The 22,845-nt window shown below is 40.1% G+C and overlaps 1 protein-coding gene across 1 annotated transcript in view; it reads left to right on the top strand.

The window, feature by feature from the left end:
* The first annotated feature begins 297 nt into the window (after nucleotides 1-297).
* Nucleotides 298-22,845, top strand: part of CPT1A (carnitine palmitoyltransferase 1A) — a 65,831-nt gene continuing 43,283 nt past the window's right edge. Inside the window, exons 1-2 of the mRNA XM_085581683.1 lie at nucleotides 298-491; nucleotides 3,808-3,911. The gene's annotated coding sequence lies outside the window, so the exon portion shown is untranslated. The remainder of the gene's footprint in view (nucleotides 492-3,807; nucleotides 3,912-22,845) is intronic.

The raw sequence follows: 22,845 nt of genomic DNA, 5'->3' as shown, positions 1-22,845 counted from the left end.
TTTTCTGCATCCTGGTCTTTGCCACATGCAAACAGTGAGAACACTACCTCCTGGGCTTTGAGAGCTCTAAACAAAATTTGATAGCCCTTCTTACATGAGAAGGTCACAAAAGAAGGAGTGACACTCTCCTTAGTTAAGTGCTTAAACAGCAGGTTTGCTTAGGTGGCCCATAAGCCACATTTGCATAAATCAACAAAGGGGATTTAGACAAAGAAGGGGAAAAAAGTACAGGATGAAGGTAAACTTTTTGTACTTGAGAATGTTTCTCCCCCTGTCTCTGGACTGTGTTATGCTATATATTATCGCTGTCATTGAAAGGGGTGTGTATAAGAACTTGAAAGACCAAACTAGTCTGTCTCTAATTTTTTCTGCAGGTGGCTTTATTCCTAAAGTGCTGGGCTGTGCTGCTCTTGAAGCCTCCTGCTCCCCCTTGCTCCCAAGACCTACTTCTGGATTAAAGTGCTGCATCAGGATTAATCACCTGCCTAAAAGTAAGCTCAATTTTTTTACTGAAGTCATTGTTTGTAAAAGAGCTATAGGCTGCCAAAATGGTTTTGCTGTGATGATTTTATCAGGCACTCAATTGATGTACTCCCTGCCATTCTCATTTCTGCATCACTGATTTTTTCAATGGTAAGCAACAGACTTTGATTCAATGAATTAATTATGGACACAAACATGAGCCTCAACACCTTTTAATAAATTAACAATCTCAGCCTGTATCACTAAATCAGAAGAGATTGTTTGTAATGTGAAAACTAATTTATAGATTTTGTGAACACAGTACCAGGTAGAGTAAGACTGAAAGCTGTAAAGCTCTCCTGTTGTTTGGGGGGGGGGGGGGGGGGGCGGGAGTGCCTGACTCTTCCACTTTCTGTGTCTCCTAAGTGTATTTAAGCAGATATGTACATACATAAACAGCATTAGTTAAAGGTGAGATACTATTCAATGTGACCCAAACCAATATCCTGTTTGCATAAAATGCATGAAAATATTCTCTTTTCTAATAATACTAATGATTTTCATTAATTTCTGGAACATCCAGAACTCTATATGGGATGTTCTGTAAATTAATGGTAATCAATAATATCTTTGCATATGGCTAAATCAGTGTTTTTCCTTCCCCAATAGCTTTTGCCGCCTGTAAGGCATGTGGTCAAACCTGGTGATAGGATTTGAAGCTGGCAGTTTTACCCCACACCTGTGAGCTCAAGTCCAGTCCTCAGCAGGGACTGAGGTTGCCATTCCATTTCACAGAGATCTTCCCAGCTTAGAGAAATAGGTTGTCCTCACAATAACTACAGAGTCAAGCACGTGCCTAGTTCTAAGTTACTTTTTTTTTAATCCAGTGGCTTTGGAATTTTTTTCACACCCTTGGTTTGTAACAGTTCATCCATCTTCCCAGATATTATTTCAGCTTGAGGATACCTACTTTACATGGTTCAAGGATTCTGGATTTCATTCCAGACATTTGTGGGAAATCCTGTTTATTGGGTGGCAGGTATAAAGAGTGAATGAGATACTTTGAGAAGGTTGTCTTTGCAATTATTCTTAAGTTGTGTCTCTCCAATGATCTGTGGAGATATTCTATTCTCTCCAAGATGGCAATTGGCTTTCAGCTGCTTATTTCTGCCCACTGAATTGGCAGCACCACAAAACACACCACTCCACCTATGAGTGTGAGATTTAGTTCCTAAAATGCTCTGCAGCAGGTAATGAAAGCAGTGGCCAGGTAAATATAGACTTAGCTGGCAAGAACAAGGATTCTGATAGGAACCAGAGAAAGGCATCTGTAATAATGCAAGAGTCCCCCACTACAGGATTGCCACTGGTAAGAGAGCAATACTCTGTGCACGGGAAACCCTATACTTCACCAGGGAATATCCTTCCTGTGGGGAATCCCAACTGTGTTTGAGGAGTTAATTCCAAATGTTCTGGTGTCGGGTCAGATCCATATTCAGAAGCTAAAGTAAGCACTGCTTGTTAGAAATATTCTCCCTTCTAAACAGTTGGTTCAAATTCCTAAATGATCCTAATATTCTCCTTTGCACTCAGGCTGAATCATTCTGAAAAGGGAGGTAGTACAACCCACTCGTGTTAATGAACCAAACTTTTGGTCAGAACTGGGAAAAAATTATGGGTGCATGCAACATTTTTCTCTTCCAAAGCTACTTTTGTTCTTTTACTTGACAACACTGCTGGTCTGCTGGAAAAAACCTTGCCTGCCAAGACACAGTTTGAGTAACAACAGTAATCTCCACGTGGCTTCTGTGATGCTAATCCAAAACCACTAATCATGTAGTGTTTTGTTTCTATATCGCAAAGTTTGACATATGAGGTAGAATATAAATATCCTTGCTTCAAGCAAATGGTTGCACTTAAAGCCCTGCAGAAATTGAAGGTATTTTTTTAATAATATTGTTTTAATATTAGTTTTCATTCCATCCTAGAATATAATTCTAAATTCCATTTGAAATTACAGAAATCACAGAAAATATTTTGTTCTAAAATTTAAAGTGATGTGATTCACTTGAAGTTAATTCTGGATCACTCACATGAATTGCTTTGATTTTTATTAAAGATATGCCTGTTATTTACTCTTCTTTCACTTTTTTAAACAAACATACAAAAAACCCCAAATACCAACCCCACAACACTGAAACTGAAATAGTCCTAGGGAACTTTTGATATCAGCAGATCAGCAATTGCCAAAGACAAAGCAGCCCAGCTGAGGCATTTTGGCAATTTCTACCTTTACTGCAGACTGTAACTTGTCATCAGTATAAAGTCTGTGATGCAACAGCTGCACAGCTCTGCCTTCATCCAGGTGAACAGTGGTGCAACATCTACACTCTGGAGAATATGCTACATTGAATTCCACGTGTAGCTGAGCATGAGCTCCCTGTGCTCTTAAGAGACACAGCTTTACTCAAAAATCAGGTCAGATGCCTCTTGCTAAGCAAAGATGAGCTGAGGAAATAATGAGCCTTCTCTGACCAAGGAATGCTTCTTCCTCCAAATGCTTTCTATTGCTCAGTTCCTGATGATTTTAGGCTTTCTAGGAGTCCTTCACGGTTACAATCATTTCTCTCCAGAACCAAATTTAAACCAACCAGGGAATTCCCTTGTCATTTCTTCCAGAGTAGCCTACAAGTACATGTTGAGCACACACATAAAATGCCACTACAGCAGTGCCACCAGCCTTGCACAGGCTGCCCTTGAACAGAAAGGTGCTTTGCTGTGAGGCCAGAGAAGAATGTAGGTCAGCATAATAACATTCGACCTACACTTTCCTCTGGTGACATTAATAGGCTTAAGGACTGTGATCCTGATGGCTTTTGAAAACCTGTTTTGTGCTTGGTAGAAACAGAGTAGAAGTGTAATTAAAAGAGATGAAACTGTGGTAGCAAGACTGCCTAGAAAGGAACAGATGAAGACCACTGATTTACAGGCCATTGCTGGGCTCAGCTTCTCTTCTGCTATTTTGTTGTATGAGCCCAAAGCCACTTTCTAAAATATTTTCTGCAAAACTGTGAAGTAGTTCTGGCACACCTGATCAGAGACAGGACCCTGGCTTTAGAAGGACTGCTATCTGAGATGCTGCAGTCCCCTGCCATGACCCCATAGGATTAAATACAGGGTAAGTTTGCCTTTCCATTCTCACATTGGTAATTTTAATGTTGTTTTTTTTTTCTCGTAATCAGAATATATCAGAATTCATTTTTTTCTAATACAAAATGGAGTGTGTTAAAATTTATGACACCAAAAATATTGTGTAGTTTTTAATTTCTTCTCTTTGTTTTCCAGCACTTGTTGAAAAGAGGAAAATCACCTTAAAAGGCTGGAACAGGAAAGGTCTGAATTCTATGTTTTTTTCCTCCATCTTCAGCTATTTACCATCATCCTGCCAGGTATCTTTCCCCTCACACATCAAGCTGTACTTTTAAGAACAATTCTGTCATGTTCCTGTTACAAGGGTATGTATTGGCTGTTATGTTCTTGTATGGTGGTATGAAATTTTACCTGCCTCTGAGATATAAAAGGTATGTGAAGGTGAGGTCTCGGTGTCAGCACCTTTAAAATGCTTATCAAACACAACAGTACTACAAGGGACTGTGAAATATTTGAAAGGAATGATCTGAGTCTTTCCAAAACCAAAGCAAAGACAGAAACTGGACTAGATGAGTACTGTTCCATGAACAAAACATGTCATCTCATTTATATGACAGTACAAATATTGCCAGAGGATATATTTATCAAAATCAGATCAAAGTTTCAAGGCCAATGGACAAAATATTTCAAGGTTATTCACTGTACCTGTGGATTGACAGAATAAATACTTCTGCTTTTCTTTCATATTATCTTCAGATAGAAGAACAAGGAGCAATCCAACACTCTTGTAGATAGCAAAGCAATGTCATGAACTTTTCACTTGGCTGCACATGGAAACACAGATAAGGGTAAGGGTCTGGACTGGCCTGTGGCAGTAACTCACAGTAGCCCCTGAAACACAGGGCTGGATTCATGCCCAGCCCCACAGGGATGTTCATCTCCTCTAAATCTGTCTACTTGTGGATGTTATGATATTCTGCTTTTCCTAAGGGAGGCTGGAGGCTGTGGCAGAAGATTAGGAAAAAAAAAAAAAATATATGCCTGATTCAGAAAGGGATCAATTCAGCCTTCTGCTTTTCTTGAGCAGCCTCTAAAGTTCCTGTAGAACTAAGGCTTAATTTTAAAGCTTTTTGGTTGGTTTTTTCCCCTGGCAGAAGGGCTGTGAGCCTGCACTCCCACTCTCCCCCACAGAAAGCTTCAGACCCTGGCATAGGCAGGTGTGCTCAGTCTGCAGGGCTTGTGAAGCTGATCCAATGTCAGTCTGATTTTCCTTCTAAATAAGGAGGTGGATGAAATCTGAGATTCAAATATCCTCAAAGTATGGGTCTCAAAAGTCAGACCCAGAGCTTCTGCCCACCTCTTGGCTTCGCTACAATGTCACAGTAGAATCTCTGTTTAAAACATCGCATGCAGTATATTACATTAATTCTGTATGTGCATACATATGAAGATATTTATAGCATGGGAATGATTCATGAAAGCAACCACAAATTCCTCTGTAAACATTTAGGAGTTGTAATTAAAGTAATTAGAAGTATTAATTACTTTACAGGAGCCATGTAGGATGCAAGGTCCATATTACAGTTATTCTGTCACAATTTCAAGCCCTTTGAATTAATTTTACTCTGGAAACTCCTCCAGCTTATTTGCATCATTTTGCATTCTGAACTCACTGTCTAGACAGACTCTTCACTTGACTTGCAGTGATATAAGCCATTTTTAATTACAATTTTATATAAGCAATGCCTGAAGTCAAACTTTCTGGATTCAGTTGAAACTTATATAGTGAATAATAGATGACTGGACTAAGAAACTGTGAAATACAGGTCAAGTGTAGGATGCTGCAATATGTGAAAATAACTACATTATCAGATTTTGTTAGATTACTTTAATTCACATCCTTGATGGTCTTTCTTTTGCTATTTACTGTTTTGCAACTGCCCCACTCAAGTGATATAATAAATATTACAGATAATATAGTAAAAATTAATTTATAATCCTTAAAGATCCCAAATCAGCAATTCCTCAAGTCTTGGATTCCTGGAACTGCTTAAGAATCAAAACTGAGATAACTTAAAAAGCTAAAAATACAATAACAAAGCCTGTGTTTTGATTCTAGGAAGAAAAAAAAAAATAGTGCTCGTGTCACAAATTGTTTGTTAGCTGCAGTATATATATATCATATCTAGATATATATCATATCTAGATATTATACCAGTTAACAGTTAAAATATGTTTTTCTGGGAAAAAAGTTTATTGCAAATATATACATATTTCTACCCTTTTTCCTGGTAACTGCATTGCTGAGGAAAGAAGCTGTTAAAAAATTTGGAATTTGATTGGATATAATTGTTTGGCAGGGTTACTTGGAAGCTCTTTGTCCATTGTTGTGTGTTGAGAGTAATACATTTTTCATTTTCTAATCTAACAAAATATTCCCTATGATGTCATTAACATTATTTTAGATTCAATGAGTGAAAGAACTTGATAGAATTGTAGGAAAAATTGTATAAATTAATATGTTCTCTATCTGCCATAAAGTGTAGCTAGGTGGCTTTAACTGGGTACTTTCCCATCTCAGAGTCGTTATTTCAGTCTAAGAACACATCACTGCTTTTATTACTGAGTTCTAAATTCTCACAAATTCTCTTCTTTGACCTTTAAAAAAAATCTTCATTGCAGTTTTAAGAGGAAGTTTTTATTTCCAGGTGAAACACTTTCTCTTGAAATATCTCTCACAAAATGAAGTACAAAAGGCTGAACAATAGAAAGTAGAAAAAGACCAGACACAGGGCTTGATGTGCTCTGCAGGAATAAAGAAGGAAGTCTAAAGTCAGGAGAAAGCAAAGGGATTAGTTTTGCATGAAATATGTTTATGTGAATTTTTCCTTGCAGTTTTTCTTTCTTGTCAAATATATTACAGATTCTAATTCTTTCTGGACACCTGTCCTCGCAGAATACTGGAGTGAGCACAATGTCTGTGAGTGGTTGCAAACTTTTGCTGTGACTGGTACAAAATAGATGTCAAATTCATTTCCCTTTCCCACTTTAATATCAATGACTTGCAGTTATGCAACATGACCCAGGAATAGTTTGTAGGTGCTGCAGGCCTTTGTGGAGAATACTTGTATTTCATCTTACAGACTAGCAGGATGCATGGTTAGCATTCTAGAAATTAAACTCAAAACACAAAACATTGCATTTTTGTGTGAGTTTTAAAAAAAACTGTGGAATCTGCATTCCTGAGCATTGAAAAAAGGCAAAATATAGAGGCCATTTGGATACTGCATGAGCAGTATGCAGAAAAAGGGCAGGCAGACAGCAATCACTGCAAGCTTTGGCCTCACAATCATACACAGTCCAGGCTCATCTTTGCAAACCACTCAAATTTCCAAAGGGACACAAGCTCTGCTCTCTCCTTTGGTTTTCTCCTCAAAGTGGTCAACCTGAATGCCCCAAGGGAGGTTTGAATTCTGACAGGATATAGAAAGACACAACACATTGTCATTCCTCAAAGTAACTCAAAGTAGGGAAGATTGGTCTGCTTCTTAAAGAAGTTTTGCTTGATGGTGTTATTGTGCATACTGCACTGATAATCCAACTTCATTTGTAGTATGCTTAATGATGCACTTGAATGAAAACACTTTTAATTTGCTATTTTCAACCTTGTCTTGGAAGATTTTTTTTTTTTTTTTTTTTTTTTTTTTTTTTTCTTAAATGAACTGAGATTCAAAAACTAAGCAATTGCTAGTTCAGTGTAAGTCAGATAGAAGTGCAGGTACTGCTTCAGATACCCTTCCTTGCTATTCACTCCTGCCAAAGATCAATTGGTGTGCATGCCAAGCTTTGGCAATTCTAACCAGCTCCATTGTGGTGATACAAACAAAGAGTTTCCACTAAGCAGGGAATTTCAGAAGGTCATTTCCCTATATCCTAGCAATGAGAATCTGAGGAGCATTTTATCTGCTCAAATCTCTCAGTGGCTCAAGCCTTCTCTGGCTTAGGGGAGTATTTGGCCAAACTGGAGTTTTATGACTACTGGAAAAGGATTAAAGGCTCAGGCATGCGAGTCCTGGAGGATCTCGTGGGAGCTGACACTGGCAGTGGCTCCCAGTGGTGAGCACCTGCTTAGTCACAATGTGCTGGAATTTATCCATTTATCCATCTCTCACTGGCCCTCTCCCCACCTTTGAACTGCCCAGTGGGGAGTGGAGGCTGGCAAGGCAGAGTGAGCAGTAAAGGGTGACCTGGGTGCACAGTGAGCAGGGAGGGGCAGGCTGAAGCTGAAGCAGAATTATTGACAGACTGGGAAAACCAGAGGCAAAAGAGTAAGAAAATACATGGATGAGCTTTATCAAAGTGCAGCAGGGCTCTGCAGTGACTGAGGCTGGGAAAGGTGAGCAAGGCTAGAGACTGTCAAAGAGCAAAACAACCCTGTGTTTAGGTTGGCACTGCCCTGCTGTGGGACTGACCATCATCACTTTCTTCCACACAGTCTTCATATATCATGTCAGAGAGGCTATTCTGAAGGCAATTATTAAATGTAGGAGATAAGGAAGTTATTAAGGGAATTAAAGAATACAAAGTTTGGAAGAAAATCTCATTAAGCAAATTAACTTTTTAAAGTCTGTAGAAAGACTGGACACTTGTCATGAAACAAACTACAACAGCTCATGAATGTCCACCTCATGAATAAGAAAAGGCCTGTGAGGAAAGAGAGTGGTCCAGCAATGCCAGGCCTTACTGCAACATAATCAGTGGACCAAACCATGGCTGCACAAGCAGGCTTAATTCTAGCTTCTCCCAGTTTTGTATGCCACATTCACAACATGAGTGAAGTTCCTTGAATGCAGATTTGTATATGCAGGCATTTCCTTGTGTTCTGTGAATGCAATAACTCCTTTAAAAGGTGATACTCGCCTAATAATGTAGACAAGTTTCAGCCCTGTGAAAATCTGATTTCCAGCACTAGAGATGATTTTTACTTAGGGAAAGGAGGGAGGGAAGACTGCAGGAGTTGTTTTCAAGGCACAAGGAGCTGAATGAGAAAGAACTAACTTTAACTGTAAAGAAAAGGAGACAAACTGATATAGTTGACAGCACAAATAAAGTGCCAGGGGACCACAGGGCAAAGAAACAAAACACATTAATCGCAAGAACAGAGACATACAGACACAATGCAAAGGGTAAGGAAAATACCCCGAAAGTTAAAAAAAAAAAAAACCGTAAAACACTGACATAGTCCCCCTAACTCCCAAGTTTTCAGGATAGTTATATTGGAATAGGAAATGTCTATTGGGAAAGTTTAGAAAAACTCGATGTCCTGGCATAACTTTCATAACTAAAAGCTTGGGAGTTGGGGGGAATGATTGGGTGAGTGGTTATTTTCTTCATGTTTTTTCTATACGTCATAAGGTACTACTCTGGGAAGCATTAAATTCTGCCCCATTTCACTGCTTTTAAAAAGTAATTCTTTAGGTACATTTCCCAGTTAGATTCCTATACTTCGGAGTAACAGAAAATTTTCTTTAATAAGAAAAAACTTTTTTGATCCATTGTACCCTAGACCATTGCATTTCTCAGATATGCTAGAATTCAGCATGTCATCCAAAATTAACAATTCAACCCTCTCTATTTGTCTGGATTGAATTGAATCTATCCAGTCAATCAAGCTAACTATTAAAAATGACTCTGTTCTGAACTATTTATCAAGGAGCTACCTTCTTTGCCTATTAATCTCATCTATGCAAATATATCAATCCATATATATGTGTATGTTTAGTTTTTTGAGCCAAAAAGCATTCACTGCAATTATTTATCACTCTTCTTTTTGCTGTACTGGGGAGTTGCAATTGCTCACATGATATCAATTTTGCTACACGGTAAAATTAGTATAATTTTTATTACAAAGAATTTTCAGGGAAAATATTCACTTCACTGAAATCCAAGTTTATTTTCTACAATTTCTTATGCACGTAAGTTTGAATTGTCTTCTACTAACCCTTTTGAAGGTGGATTCAAGTAACCTTTGCATTTGGAAGAAGCAGTTCTGGAAAGGGTATCAGCATTTGTTGAAGTAGATTAATTTTGAAATGCAAATTATTATTGGTGACAAAATTTCTCTAGAACTTTTGCCCACATCTATGCAACCATAGTTTTAATTCTTCAAAGCAGTCTATGACATACAGTTTTACATACAGCAGTAACAATTAATGTGCAGCAAGTGCTTTCAGCTGCTCCCTCCCTAAACTTCACAATAAGTAAATTGGTTAGAATGAAACATGATATATGAAAATTCAGTTGTGTTTTTTAAAAGCATCAGAGCTGTTTGGTAGTTTTTATGGACACTGGTTTTTACACACTACAAATTAAAGCAACAACTGTAAAAGCATCAACAATTTTAGGCTAACCACAGGTGGCTTTCAGGGCTCTGATCTTGCTTTCCAGAGGACTTCTTTGCAGCGTGTTATTCCACATAACTTCAGTTCGTTGTTGAGTTCCTTTGTTGTTTAGCCCTAAAAATCTCATTCTTGAATATCAGAAGTCTATGGCCATACCTGCAATAGGAGCTGTGTTTTACAGAAAGCGTTTGGTTTATGAACTGGAATTACCAAATCCAGTGCTGCTGCAATAACATTTTAGGTTGGTGCCATATTACCCAGGGTTAGTGGGCAATGCCAGCGTGCCTCTCACTGACTGCACACCTGCATCACGTCCTGGCTTCATCTCTACCAACCAAATGTTACAAAACTCAGAGAAGTAAGGGGGATGGGGGCGGGGGGGGGCAGGAGGAAATGACACTATCGTGTGTTCATCTCTTACCCTTCATGTCCCCTTCTGTGTGGATTTGAGAACAAAATGTCATCCTGTGTACCCCATGGTCCTCTTGAGTGCCCTTCCTTAAAACCCAGGGACCCCCACATACACTTTTGTTCACTTTTCATCCCTCAAATCACTTTCTTCATAGGCCTAGAGCCAGCAACAGCTCTCCATCCTGGACAGTTTTTTGTGAGGAGTAGTAGTGGCTGGACATTTTCTATTTTGGAGCTATATTTGGTGCCAGGGTACATCTAATTTCCTAGACAAGTGCATCACTCCATCTAGTGGTGCTGTGGAACAGGGACAGCAGGAATGTAAGCACCAGCAAAATCTCTCTCTCCTGATAAATTTTGTGTGGTAGTAGTGCCTGGGAGCTATCAATTTTGGAGCTGAGCTCTGACAAGAGTAAATACTGTGACAGTACATTTGGGTGGGAAGGAAAGCATAGAGTCCCAGTGCTGGTCATGCAGTTTATAAGCTGCAAGGGAAGGTGAAGGCAAACAGCTTTCTCTCTGGGCAAATTTTGTGTAGGAGCAATCACCGGAGGTTTTCAAGTTTGGAGCTATGCTTGTGGTGTTTTAGAAAGTGTCATTGTACATTTTGTTGGCTTGGCAACTAAATTTGGACTATTTCTGGAGTTATTTCCTGAAGTGTCCCACCAACACTGGGACTGTATGCCCTGCTTCCCACCTCCTGCTCCCATTCTGGAGCCCACCTCTAAAACTGTAAATGTTCAGTGGCTGCTCCCACAGTAAAGGTGACAGGACAGAGCTGTTGCTGGCCTTCCATTTCCACTTTTAATCCCCCCACAGCCTTTCCCCATCACACCAGGCTGCACTCTATGTGCCCCAACCCTGCCCAGAGCAAATGCTTGACCCAGATATCTGGGGCTCTGCTATGGGAAACTGAGGCTTGATCCAGTAAGGAAACCTGCTCTGTGTGAGTGTGGGGAGCAGGAGGGGTGCCCAAGGGATCACTGGAGCCACTCTTTGTGAAGGAGCCTCAGTCCCAGCAATTGCAGTATCTGGAGCTGGGAGTGACTGCCAGAGTGGCTGCTGGCTGGTCAGACAGGAAAGTTTCCTAACAGTAGATTTAAGGAGAGCACAGAACCACAGTGTTTGTGGTGCAATTTATGGGCTGCAGGGCAGAGTGAAGTCCAGCAACAACCTTCTGTCCTTCAGCCTTTTGTGTAGGAGCCATTGCTGAGCATTTTCTGGTATGGAGAAGGTTTCTCTCCAGAGTGATCATGTGTGATGATTTAGCTGGCAAGGAAAGTGCGTTGCCTCAGTATTGGTGGTGCAATTGACAGTCTACAAGGAAAAGGTGCCAGCAACATCTTTCTGCCTGGAAACTTCTATATGCAAGCAGTCTCTGGATGTTTTCAATTTTTGAGCTGGAGTCTGCTGAGAGTAAATAACGTGATGGTATATATAGGTGGGAAGGAAAGCACATATCCCCAGAGTTGCTAGTGCAGCTTATAGACTCCATGGAGAAAGAAGGCAAGCATCAGCTTTCTGTCCTGGCACTTTTTCTGTAGGAGCAGTTGCTGTACTTCTTCAGTTGTGAGCTGGGCTTTTCCTGGAGTGGAAGTATGAGATGCCACAATTTTGGGAAGGAGATTGCATAGCCTCAGATTTGGTGGTACAGTTTAGAGGGTGGAAAGGGAAAGTGCAGATGAGCAAGAGTTGGTTCTTTACCTTCCCCCGGTGCCATTCCAGAACGCCACTAGATGGTGGTGTGCACCTGCCTAACAATTTAAATGTATCTTGATGCTTTTTCACCGAGCACAAGTGCAGCTCCAAAAATGAAAAAGTCAGCCAAACGTTCCCACACAAAAGAGCCAGAATAGAAAGATGTTGGTGCTTTTTAGTTTCCTATTGCAGCCCATAAGCTGCAGCACCAACGCTGTAGATAAACATTTTCTTTCCCACCAGCAGTTCATGCTTCCAGGTCTGGGTATAAACAGTGTCTCCTGATTGAAAGCTGTGGACAGCCACATCCAAAGGAAGGGAGAGAGGGTTGAGATACCATTCAAAGAGGACAAAACCCATGAGAGAGAGATAATAGATAATTTCTTGATATATCATGATCTTTCACATGCATTTGATCATTTTTTATCACTACAGTATTAATTTGGTGTAATCTGCTATACAGAATTTCAAAGGAGTTTACTCCCTCTCTAGCACATGGAGTAATCTGCATTCTCAGTAAAGCAACAGATAATACATCTACCTAAAATTTGACAATTTGTCTTGATAGTCGGATTCAACCTTTCTACTTTTTCATTAGATTGTTTTCTCTGAGGGGTATGCAAATGCCCCTTAAACAAAGGAAAACAGACAATCCCTGAACCACCTCTTCGATGAAATGTGGTCTGTTGTCTGAAGATAAAACCTCTGGAATTACAAATCTAAGAATTATTTCTTTTATTAAAAATTTTAGCAACCTCCCTGGCTCAACTGGTGCAGCAATGGAAATCTTCTGCACATCCTGAGAAAGTATCAACCAAAACTAGCAGATCCTTATAACATCTACATTTAGATATCTTGGAGAAATCTATTTGCCAGTATTTCCCTGGAGCTATTCCCCCTTTTTTCCACTCCTACAGGGATTTTAGGATTATTTGCATGGCAGATTGATTTTCTAGTGTTGTGAGAATTTGTCAATCCATAGTTCATGATTCAAAGTTCACAGGCAGCCAACCATAATACCACAAACCCACAGTTTAAACAGTTAGAGCAAATCTGTTTCCGTTGTCCTGGTAACTGGGGGATCCCCAAAGCAAGACCCAGGCAGAGGCACACACAGACACTGTTGAACTTCTCCATGCTACAGCCTCACTGGCCTGCTGTTCACTCTGCTTTATGAAGGATTATTCCCAGCTGCAGAGTCTCTTGAGCTATTGATAACATTCCTCACCTTTAACCCATTCCTCCCAACAGACTTATCCACCAAACTGCAGAAATTGTTTTTCATTTTTGAATGTCTCAGTAATTCTGCCAATCAACCTTCTTTCATTCACATATCGGCATGGAATTATGTTGTTATCGTTACCTGACCATTGTTCCAGTTCTTTTGCAAATACAATACCAAAGAGAGTAGAGCTGTTTCCTGATCTCTGTGGTAGTACTGTCCTGCATCTTTCTTCCCATTGCTGGATTTCTGCTCATCCACCAGAATTCAAAAGAAAGCATCTTCTAAATCCAAAATAGTCAAATAAGTACTTGCTCATTATTTATTTGGATTATTGCTCTGAAAACCTACACCAGCCTATGCTCTTCTTTACTGGGAATATATTATATACAGATTGTCACTCTAAGCAGCATTCAGTATCACATCCAGGATGTCATTCTTAGGTTCCTCCAAGGTCTGGTTCATTCATTAACAGGATCGAGCCTTCCATGTCATTTCCTATGGGATCTGCAACTGGGAAGAATTTCCCAGCTATGTGAGCATTTAACTTGCATAATAAATCACATCCTCTTTATCTATCCCTGCCCCAATATTAGATAGGGTGAAAAGGAGGGCACTGACATTTTCCCATCTTCTGGCTCATCCCCTCTGCAACACACCACAACATACCTTGCTGTTTTTACTCCTTCTCCTCAATACATGCCATCAGCGTAACTCCTCCAATTCACACCAGTGCTCTGCTTCTCCCCTGCCACCTACTCAGCCACCAGTGCCATCATCAAATGCTGCAGAACCCTGCTTCCTGCTCCCACACAATCACAACAGGGCCACCAGTGACCCTGCAAACACCTGCCAAAGCCAGGATTTCCATTCATACACAAGTGGCTATTATGTTCAGCAAGGACATCACAGGCAGCTGTGCAAGGCGTGGAAAGCACATTCAGCCCCAGAGTCTGAAGTGCAGTTGATAGGCTCTGCAAAGAGAGGAAGGCTAGCAACAACTTTCCCTCTTGGCATTTGTAGCAGATGCTGGCTGTTTTCAGGTTTTGTGCTCTAACCTGCTGAAAGTAAATAATAGCATGGTATATTGAGGTGGAAAAGAAAGCACAGGGTGTGTAGTTTGTGGGCTGCAGTGCAAAATTGAAGGCCTGCAACTGCTTTCTTTCCAGATACCCTTTGTGTGTGAACAGTCACCAGACATATTCAGTTTTCTAGCTGCAGTTGTGGTAGATGATACTGTGCCATGGTGCACTTAGTTTGCTGAGCAGCTGCTTATCCCCATCTAGTGGATTTGTGGATGGGCAAGGGGGCAAGGTAGAAGCCATCAGCAGCTTTCTGTCCTGGCACTTTTTGTATGGAAGCTGTGCTTGAAAGTTTTTAATTTTGGAGATGGGTTCTGTGGAGTGTAAAATAATGTGATGGTTTATTTCATTTGGAAGGAGAGTGCTTAGCCACAGTGGCAGTGGTGCAGTTAAGAGGCTGCAAGGCTAAAGAGAAGGTGAGCAACACCCAGCATTTCCTAGGACAAGCTTGTTGAATAGAAAGTACCAGGAGATAGGGCTGCTTGGGAAGACACACCAGACATGCAGCAAGTAACTTACAACAGCTTGAGACTGGCTCTAGTGGCTTGTGGTGCATGCTTGCTCTTCCCCCTTTTAAAGCTTGCCAGGTTTTGTTTGTAACCTGTGGGATTTTTCTGTGTTATAGTCGACTTTGTTCAGTTAAAGGGAATTAAATGTTCCAGGCAACACTTAAGAACTTCCAGGAAGTAGATAACTACCCAGTTCCTGTAGTTCATAAACACACCTTAGTTTAATAAGTCATCAGTTACAGGGAATTCTTGCACAATTTTTTGCCTTTGGAGCTGAGTCTGCATGTCTCAGCAACTTTTTCTGCACTTCACACTGTTTTGCTTCTTATCCCTGTGTATTGGTGAAACTTACTTCTGAAAATTAACTGGTGGTGGCATCTAGCAGAGAAAGGTATTTCAAATACCAGACGTGCACAAAAAATACACATTATTTGAATTCTGTCTTATTTGTCACTTCTGTTGGTAACCAGTTAGGGACCTGTAGTTCTGTTAGGGACTGATGGTCTTGTAAGTTGAAGGCCAAGTTCTACTCTCTTATGTTGCAGAGCATAAAAGGAGGCTTCAGTATAAAAATCACTGCTGAAAGTAGCTGTTTGAACATGGATGTCACTCAGATGGAAGGCCTAAAAATCTGAAAAATGAGAAGTTCAAATACCATGTTTTGGTTTAACGCTGCTCTTGTTACACATCACCCAGCACATTAAGGACTTGTTCTCTGCAGCAGCCATAAAAATGCAGGTTCATCTCTGAGCACATGAACACTGACACAAAATGCACAGGTAAATTATCTAAATGCTTTGCTGGATTGGAGCCAGGGACTCGACACCTCACAGATTGATTTCTCTTGGGAAGATGGAGGATCTGCAACTGATTTCTGTCCTTGGTAAGATTCCATCACTACAAGTGGAAAGGGCCTGCCCCAAGAGTCAGGCAGGACTATGGACAGGACTATTATTATTTAAATGTCACCAGGATGCAGGTGCACTAAGCACAATTAACAATTTTGATGAAGTGCTGTGATTCTTTAGGCTGTGTGTGCGCTATGATCTGTAGCCTAGAAGAGCATGGGTGTGCTTGAATGTGCTTCTTGGCATAGTCAACACACTCAGCTGTCAGGACAGGGATCTCAGCAGGCTAAATTAGCAATCTTGCAGTGTGGGTGTAAATCTTTCTACAGTAGAGTTTCTTCACCCAGCAAGTCAGTGTCTTTCATGGGGTGTCATGTGGGAAGTTCCCCCTAGGCTCCCAAGGAGTCCCACACTGTGTCTCTAGCTAAGAGAAATAAGTATGCTGGGCTGGATTTCAAAGGAGACTCCCTCAAATTGCAGATATTTCTTGGGATGCCCTGTCATTTAAATGAAGATAAAATGAGTCACTGCAACTTTCTTGCTTCATTATGGTAAGATATTTTGCTTTAAAGCTGATGTTATGAATCACTTCCTTTTCTAATTAAATGTTTCATTATTTCAGTTGCTATATAGACACAATGTCAGAAGACACAAAAGACACATAGTCAGAAGACCAAATCTGTAGCTCTAACCCCCACAGCAAAACACTTCACTCACATTGGAAGAAATGGAGTTAACTGCATTGCAGTCATCAGTGGGAGCAGGCAGGCAGTATCTGGCCATAAATAAATATTATTGGACCAACTTATTTGAGAAGAAATCCATCTCACTTCATTTTAGGTGTCTAAGAATTAATTTTCATGTGTAAGATAAGTGCTGTGGGCTCCTCCCCTAGCCCAGGAGAGTCATTGCAATGCCTGTGGGGCATGTTGCAGCTGCCTGGAAAAGGATGTGTTGCACTGCTCACAGAAGGACCTGATATCAAATTCAGTGGATTAAATATCAGAGACCCACCATGAGGTAAGAAAACCTCTGCCATGATGGCAGACTGGGGCAAGTGCCTGGATGTTGGCAAATTTTCACTAAACTCAGTTCTTCAGCCTAAAAAACATCTTAGCTTTATGAACCCTCCCTTTCTAAAGTGGGAGGTTTCCCCTTTTAGCCCTCTGAATAAACTGTGCTTTCTCCTTCTGAGGCATAAATCATAAAGTCCCCATGTACATGAAAACAGCAGTGGCCTCATTAACCACTGCAGCCCAGGGTCTGGGGCCATGAGGAAAACCTGTGCCACTCTGGGACTGCCCCTGAGAGCTGTGGCACCAGCAGCGATGCTCTCTCTAGTGAATTCCCCAGCCAAGCGTGCAGCTTCATTGTCTTCTTCTTTTAATTTGTGTGAACAACTTGATCTGTTGTTAAGCCATTTCCATCATGACTGGTGAGATTTTGCTGAACAAGAAGTGATTGAGCCACAGTAGTCCACCTTTTCTGTCAGCAGGCTGAAATGTAAACACCAGCATAGGTGATAGTGTCCTAGCACCGGTATTTACAGAGAGAGAAATAAATAAGTTGCTAAACCTAAAACCATGTATCTTGTCCAGTTCAAGAGTCCATTTTGGGCAAGGGTGCCAAGTGTTTTTGTGCCTGTGTCCTTCTTTTGAAATTACAAGCTGTTTGAGAAAGACTCCCTCTATTTGTCCTCACCATTTGTTTTTAAGAGATGATTCAAAGGTCTGTACTGTCTCTTGACTGCTGCAAGAGTCTGTAAGAGGGAAGGGCAGGAATGGAGAATATGTCTAAATTTTCCCAGTAAAGTCAGGTCTTATATGTGATGTATGCATAGCACATGGGCAGCTGCACATGGTGTAATATCCATTACTTAACACATCTGGTTAGGAGTAAGGCCAATGACAGCATCCTACACATGAGGCTCCAGGCAAGGGCGTCTTTGGTGGGAAATGTCCCTTCACAGAATCCCATGACACTGACAGGTGACATCTTCACTAGAGGACTGCAGGTACAATGTGAAAGGTCAATTGTGGGCTCACAGGGCTAACAGTATTACCAGTGTAATCACCAGGTATCAGAGGAAGATTATGAAGGTGTGCGCCCCATGAAAAAAATTGAGACTTTGCAACATCATCTCTGTTGCAGCATTGTTATTGTTATTGTTAATATTGCTTCTGAAAAGTAGTGATGCATATAACCAGAATCCCCTCCACAGAAGGTTAGTGATGGAAGGGGGTGAGAGAAGTTAGCTGATATCTCCAAAAGTCCAATCATATTTGCATCAATATTCATGCTGTATGTACACTATCACAAGACGTCCAGCAAAACTGCATACTTTTATCTCTGGAAGTCATATCCAACTCAGATCCCAGGAGAGGGGTGAGAATTGCAGATATCTGTGAGAAGCCAGTATTGTGCAAGACTTTTTACCAAGATATAAATGAACAAACAAGCAAACACCTTTAGCTCTCAAGGGGCTTTGTAGAAGAACACTCTGAAAAAGTGAAAGCAGAGTAACTCTAGGTTTAGCTACTTTCTTAAGTACAGTAACCCAAAACTATTTAAACACATCTCATGCTAGGATTTAAGAAGAATATTGACCTCCATGCAGGTAGTCCTATGCTCCTGAGAAAATGATGAAATAACAAAAGATCAGTCACAAAAATGATAGGATGAAAAAATGAATCCATCATTTCCTTCTTCTCTCCAAACAGATGAGCTAAAATACCTCCTCGAATATAGAAGAATCCAGGAAAAGGTAAAAGTCAGACATTGTAAGGTCAATGGGTCATCTGGTCAAGTCCTACTTGAAAGCAACTGCTGCAAAGGCATGAAGAAAGGTTTCACAATGAGAAAAATACTCAGTCTATGTTTTGTGAGTAGTTGGTTCTTGGTAGTTATGTTGTATTAAACCCTGAAGCATACATTTTCCAAGGTCTTTGTTTATTATTTCTTTTAGCAACAGCCACATGACAGCACTATGACCTATTTTCTACTGAACATGTTGCTTGTTCAATAACATATGCATTGATACTTGCATTCTAAAGACCTAATGTGACACAGTGTAGTACCTCACCAAGTTTTCAAAGCGAGGATCACTTAAAAATCCAGAATTAAATTCAGGATTCATGAAGATAAGTACATTTAGGGACATGGTATTATGGCCTTTCTAAAATGCCTTTACTTTAGAACACGTATCTTTCCCCCATGCATCGTTTCCAAAGTAATTTTCATGCAATTACTTTTAAAAGCAAAATCTGCCTGCATGAAATTAATGATTCAAATCATGTTTTCTTCCTAAAAGCCACATAAAATCAGTCATTGGCAGAGTCATTCTTTCTTTGTTACAAATACTAGGCCTGCATAAGATATCCTGGTGAATAGCACTATTTTCATGAGCTTTGGTAGAAAGCACTCTTTCCATGCATCCTGTGACATTTCACAATATTGATTTTCTCCACTATACTTCATTTTAAACCATTAAAAAGTACAGTCTTTGAAGGAGAGGTGAAACTGCTGTCCCTTCTCTGACCAGTTGATTTTCTTTTTTATTGTCTTCTATACAGAAGACAACAAACTTCTCAGCCTTTGCTTTTAATAATTCCACATACCCATGCCTTTTTTTATCTTAGCCATTCTCCCCTGACCCTAAACTGCAGGTGTTATTCTAGTCATCCAGCAGTTCAGCCCTGTGATTGCTAAATTCACTAGCTTTCCAGGCACAATGCAAACTAGGTTTGTTCTCACACACAGAGAGTGTGAAGCTCCAGCAGGGAGAACATGGGGACTTGCAATAGTCACCCTTTGACTACTTAGGAAGCTGATCTCCCTTCAGGTTAGTAAATAGCCCACAGAGTCAGGCATATCATAACTGTTTAGGCCCTGAAAAACTTGTTTGTGAAACACATTGGTGGTCTGTGCTTCCAGTCACTTTTACTTATCAGTTCTCAGCTCTTTATGTGGTTACAATATGTGTTTTAGATGCATGTAGGAAGAATCTGTGCTGTGTGTCCGACCACAAAACTGAGCAGAATTACACGGACCAGAACTGCTCAGTCACAAACATGAACAAAGTTCACTGGATGCTTAGAGTCACTCCACAGACCACCCAAACATCACTAAAGGACTTGGGCACTTGGTTTTTACTTTCTGCTGCACATCTTGCTATGACCTGAACTTAATTTTGGTAAATAGGTTAGTCAAACATTTTGCTTTCTGTGACAATTTTTATTACTCATTGGGATGGTTTGATAAACATGGGGTCATTAAATGTGACTAAATAATTCAATTTCTCCAGAAACTGAAAAATATTATGGTGCACATCTTAGCTGTTTACTTAGAGCCAATCTTTCACCTCGTATGTTTAGGTGAAGTGTACCACAAAATTCACTACTTCTGCACCCAGTAGAAAACACTTTTTTCCAGACTTGCTTTGCTTGTCATATATGTAGATAAATCAATGTTCTCTGGAAATATTAAATTACAAAAATATAAAGGCAATACATTTTGCCTATTAAGCAAGGAAGGAAGACCGATATGACAAATTGTTTGCTCTGGGAATTGCTCAAGCAGGGCTAATAAATAAAAACAGCAAACTAGACAACCATAGAGCAAAAAAAACCCAACATCCAAAGTAACTCTTGAACCAATTCTTCGCCTTTAAACAATTTTGCTCTCTAATGAGGCCTTGGTGGTAAAACTAGCCATTGACTTTGCTGGTATTAGTGTCAGTTTCTGATGAAGGGAAAAAAATGCAAAAACCCATCTTGCTTGATGTCAGATATTTTATAGCAGATGTAAGGAAGATTTCGGCTTTTTAAGTTAAACATTCACAAGTGGTAACCAAGATCCTGGTTTGGAAGCCACACATTTCTTCCTGGTAAGGATGTAAGAGGTTTCAACATGTCATCAGGGACATCAAAGGCAACAGAACACAACAGAAGGGGAGGAATGCTTTCTAATGTCCTGTCCCAATTTCTGAAGGATTTTTCCCTCTTCTTACCCATTCAGCACTCTGCTTTACTTGAGTTGGAAGTACTATAGAAGCTAAAGGAAACACATCACAAATAAATTATGGTTTATTATTGCTGCAAATATAAAAAGATAAGGAAATTCAACAGAAAAGGTACAAAGGTGCATTTTAATCATATGTGTATGCTCAGCTTTGACTGAAGATGAGACTTGCATACGCTGCAAATCTACGGGGCCTTAAGATCTGTTGGCTATGCATTATACATCTGAAACAAACGCTAAGGAATTGACTTCATATTGCAGCTTATTTATAGGAATTACTGGTGTGATCTGAGAGAAACCACAGCACAGAGAGTTTTTACTTTAGGGTGAGCATTATATTGAAAATGAGCCCTCTTTCAAGAATAAAGTTAGAATACTTTTACCTTTCCTGAAAGAGTGGTTGAGAAACAGTCTTCATAAACAGTAGCACTGTGGATCTTAGTTTGATTGCTGTGACCGTGGTGTTCAATACCGGATATTTTATCTGGCTTAGTTTGGAAACAGCTCTGGCACAGAGGCTAGATGCCAAGAGAAGTTGGCTAGGACAAAGCTGGTGTGATTCAAATTTTCTGTATTTTCTGGGAGGTATCCTGAAATGTTGAGCAAAAAAATCAGAAAGCTGTAGGCAGGATGGAAGAGTATGTCCTCACACTGCTGTACTCCACACTAAAGAAGACATATTTGAGTGAGAAGGAAATTTAGTAGGGAAGATGAGTGGATGTGCTTCAGTCAGGCAGGCAGAGATGATTACTGAGGTTTGAAGGGAAATATTGTGCTGCAGTGACACAGCAACACCATGTAACCAACAGCAGTCCTAGTCAGTGTTGCAAGGCTTGGAGGCTTCATTTCATCAAAAACTATGAGAAAAGAGGAAGAACCTTTTAGTCCTCTTCAAACCTTTTAGTCCACTCAGCATGTAGTATTATCCTGTGCATTTCTCATTGTCTAAAATGGCAAAACCAGGTAAAACAAAAGGACTTTTCTCCTCCTAACTCCCCACCTGCACAGATGAGGTTTGCACAGCCTTCCCATGTCCTCTGCTTAACTTGAACTAAAGGAGGAAGTCAGCTGATACTCTGACTGTAAATTAGAGTAACAAGGAATTGAACTCACTTCCTTCATTTAAAGTTTTGTCTCTAAACAGCAGTTCAATCTACTTCTGAAACCAGTCTGAGAACTATTGTAAGATACTTAATTGGTACACCAGAAGTCAAGCAAATAGTCAAAATAATTAATATTATTGTCCTTGCAGACCTAGGTGGGTAACAAGCAGTTCTGCTTCCAGGAGACTGCAGTAGAAAATAGTACATACAGTATCTGTGGCCCATTGAGTAAAAAAATTCTGCAATGTGAACCCCTTCAGTTTGCCTGGCATTTGAAACTGTTAAGGAAAATTGTGCTATCAGTTTCAGAGTGACTGTTAGTCTGCATTACAGATTTTCTACTGACAGTACATTATTTTAAATATTTTAGGAGTGGACATAACTGTATATTTCCGAAAGTGTCTGCCAGACTCACCAATCTGAAAAGCAAACCTCTAAATAACTTAAAATAACGTCTAAATATGCCTCTAGTCTTTACTAGAAATTATGATGTGTATTTTCAGGCCACAGAGTTTTTTTCTCAAAGTTTTGCAGAGTTCAGGGAGCATCACGAACAACCACCATTCCACCATTAGGTTGCAATATTCACTGTGGCTTTTTCTAATACAGTAACCTTTAATACAGTAACCTTTCTAATGCAGTAACCTTTAGTATTGTATTTTTTACTTCTTCCCTTACCTTAGAAAACTTCCAGCTACATAGTTTCTATTCAAAGCTTGGCCAGGCTCCATTTTGCTACTGTTAACATAACCTTAGGCACATGCTGCGAGGCTTGTATGCAATGCCCTTTAGACCTGGGATGTCACCCATCTTCTCACAGCCAGAATGGTGTCAGATTTGTATTCCTCCCCTAATGCGACTGTGAAGGACAAAGTCAGGAGCCATAAATACGTAAAGCAACAGATAAGAAATGAAACATCAGAAGGAGAGAAATGAAAAC

The sequence above is a fragment of the Lonchura striata genome, chromosome 5 (genome assembly GCF_050655825.1).
Source record: "Lonchura striata isolate lonStrDom1 chromosome 5, ASM5065582v1, whole genome shotgun sequence".
Classification (NCBI taxonomy): Eukaryota; Metazoa; Chordata; class Aves; order Passeriformes; family Estrildidae; genus Lonchura; species Lonchura striata.
Note: the sequence above shows the minus strand (reverse complement) of the source record. Positions and strands in the feature narration are given on the sequence as shown.